General features: G+C 45.4%; 1 pseudogene; it reads right to left on the reverse strand.

The window, feature by feature from the left end:
- Positions 1 to 1,041: 1,041 nt before the first annotated feature.
- LOC103740658 lies at positions 1,042 to 1,751 on the reverse strand (annotated as a pseudogene).
- Between the last annotated feature and the right edge of the window lie 1,713 nt (positions 1,752 to 3,464).

Here is a 3,464-nt window from a genome sequence, read left to right on the forward strand (position 1 = left end):
AAGTCAGTGTGGAGAATTCTCAAAGAGCTAAGAGTAGATCTACCATATGAGGCAGCTATGCCATTCCTTGACATATACCCAAAGGATTTGATATCCTACTATAGAGACATGCTCCACCATGTTCATTGCTACACTTTTCACAATAGTTAGGAAGTAGAAACAGCATAAATGTCATTCGGGTGATGAATGGATAATGAAAATGTGATACATATACACAATGGAATTCTATTCAGCTTAAAAGGAAAATGAAATCATAAAAATTTTAGTAAGTGGATAGAACTGGAAAGCATACTGAGTTAGGTAATGCAGACCCAGAAAGACAGATATCATGTATTCTCTTTTATTTGTGAATCTTAGCTCCTAATCTTTAGATGTGATTATATAACCTGAAGTAATTGCAGAAGCCAGGAAATGTAGAAAAGGACCATGGGGGTTGGGGAAGGGGATGAGGAAGGAGCTCTAGAGAGGAGATAGTTGGGCACAGGCCTATCAAGGGGAATCATCAAAGAAGCTTTTTTTTTCACCAAATGGAGACTATTATAGAGATCCACAAGTGTTCAAAATTCAGAGAATAGTCAGGCATGGTGATGCATGCCTTTAACACCACCATTTGGAAGGCAGAGGCAGGTGGCTTTCTGTGGGATTGAGGCCAACTTGATCTACATAGGGAGTTTCAGGCCCACTGAGGCTACAGGGAGACCCTGTCTCAAAACATCAAAAAAAGCAGAGAATAAGTAATTGTTGGTGCCCAGTACCACTGATACAATACAACCCCTACACTTACAGCCCCTTCAATAAGACTCGGGAACTACCAATATTTCAAAATAGCTGGAAGATGTGAAAGTATCTACTTTTGCACAAATCCAAGTTTTACTATCCAGGGAAGCTCTTGTGAGGTATATGGCAAACCTTCTGTCTAGATGGAGCAGTCTTTTCAAATGATTTTCATTAGGAATTTTGAAGGCTATTAGTCAAACGTAAAAGAAAGTAAAATATAGAGTTACATGTAGAATATGAGCTTAATTCTTACATAAATTTGTGCTAGAGGGTCGTCATCACATTGGCGTGCTCCTCCCCATACATGCCAGTCATGTACATGGCAGCTGTGATGGTCAGGTAGAAGAATTAGAAAGCTTTCTTGTACTTGACAATAGATTTGTACCTCTTTTCAAAAGTGTATCTGCCAAGGTCCACATGACCCAGTGGTGCTGTGCTGAAGTCCAGGGTCTGCTCAATCTCAGTCTGATAGGAGCTCTGCAGGAAGAGTTCCATTAGGTTCAGGTAGGAGGGCTGCTCCTGGCAGTAGAACTTGAGCAGGAGAAACATGCAGGCTTCCAGCAACAGAGCTTCATTTATGGCATCCAAACTGATTCCTGGCTTCTGATCCCAGCAGATATGCCCCCAGTGTGAGAGAAGAATCCAGGATATCATCTGATGCAAGGAATAAAGCTTGGAGCAATTCATCAGGCCACAGTCAGGGCCTGCTGGAGACTATCAGAATCCTATTTCCTTAGCCCCACAAGCTACTGGAGTGCTTGCAGCATAGTCAAACCCCAATTGTACTTGCCTCCTATGGTGTTGTACTCCTAGGACCTCCTTGAGTATGGCAGTGGCATGTTCTGTCTCTTCTGTGCATTACAACTCATCCTCTGTCAGCACCTTGACAATCTGGGAGAAGGGGTGAAATCCTGCCAATCTTGGGTACAAGCATCCAATTTCTGATTTCCATTCATTCTGAGAGAGAAGCAAAATGCTCTGTTCCTGGTTCCGGGGACAAGATGGCTGTTGGTTGCACTAAAATCCAAGTGAAGGAATATTTTAAAATAGTATCATTAACCACAATGTGCAATACCATATTCATGCATCTCGTAAGTCTTTTTTAAAATATCAATTTGTAAAGGAGAGTGCTGGAGAGATGGGTCAGTGGTTAAGAGCACTGGCTGTTTTTGCAGAAGACCCAGGTTCAAATCCCAGCACCCACATGGGAGGCTAACGACTGTGTATAACTCCAGTTCCAGGGAATACAACGCCTTCCTCTGACCTCTGTGGGCATTACACAACATGGGTGCACTTATATGCATGCAGGAAATACAGAAAAACACATAAAATAAAAATAATTAAAAAAAATTTTTTTGGTCTTTTTGAGATAGGGTTTCCCTGTAGCCCCAGCTGTCCTGGAACCACTATGTAGACCAGGCTGGCCTTGAAATCACAGAGATCCGCCTGCCTCTGCCTCCTGAGTGCTGGGATTAAAGGTGTGTGCCACCATGCCCAGCTAAAAAAATGTCAAAAGAAATTTGTGCTGGAAAACAAGATTTTTAAACAAACAAGTTTCCTGTCTGATTGGTATCTAGACAGTTAAAATGATGATCCTGGAAGGTTGCGACTAGGCATTGCATGTCTGTATGCTTCCTGCCAGATGGAGCAGAGACCTATTAATGCTTACTAATGATGTCCAATAAATACTGACTGATTTGGTAAATGGTGAAGGGATTGAATGAATTTTTTTTCTTAGGGGGAGAAGAGTGCTGGGTATTGAAACTGAGGCCTCATGTAAGGCAAGTGCTCTACTATTGAAGTAGAGCTCCAACCCTAAGTAAAACTTTGAAGTGGTTGGATTGCCATGTTAAACAGGTTAGGTTAGGAACAATAATTTAAAAAAGAAATTAGACCCTCCCATCTCCCCCGACGGTCTCTCCTAGTTTGGGTCCTGTCCCATTCCTTATCTTGAGGCCCCAGACACCTGGGGAACCAATATGGCTTCCTGATCCTTTTCATCCAGACCAAGGTAGTGCCTTCTCTGGGCCCCAGGAGAACTGCTTCTGGGCCTGGCCCTGCCCTCACCTCCCTCTCTATCCCTGGGCCTGAAGGACCCACAGCAGGTCTCTGCTACCCACAGGCCTCTCTCTGGGGTAAGTCCATTGCACCCTCCACACCTTGACTCCCCCAGCCTCATTCACCCTCCCATCTCCCCTGCTGGTCTCTCCTAGTTTGGGTCCTGTCCCATTCCTTGTCTTGGGGTGCCAGACACCTGGGGAACCAATACTGCTTCCTGATCCTTTCCATCAAGACCAATGTAGTGCCTCCTCTGGGCCCAAGGAGCACTGTTTCTGGCCCTGGCCCCTCCCTCACCTCCCTCTGCTTCCCTGGGCCTCCACCACCCACCAGCCTCTTTCTGGGACACAGAGGCTGACCTTTCTTCTTCCTGATCCTTTGCATCCAGACCAACCAGCTCCTCAGTGCAGTCCCCAGGAGGCCTTGGGGCCTCTTTCCACCCCATCTGCCTTTGTATCTCTGGGTGGCATGGCCACCAGCTGCCTTAGACCAGCATCTTTCCTGGACCAGGCTCCCAGCCAGTCCAACCCCCGTATTCCTGAGGCCAAAATTGTTCCTGGAGGGATCCAGACCTTAGGAGAAAGCTTGAAAACATCTGAACCTCATCTGAATTGGGCCTCTCTGGGAAC

This window comes from Nannospalax galili, unplaced genomic scaffold (genome assembly GCF_000622305.1).
Source record: "Nannospalax galili isolate Female #2095 unplaced genomic scaffold, S.galili_v1.0 scaffold681, whole genome shotgun sequence".
Classification (NCBI taxonomy): domain Eukaryota; kingdom Metazoa; phylum Chordata; class Mammalia; order Rodentia; family Spalacidae; genus Nannospalax; species Nannospalax galili.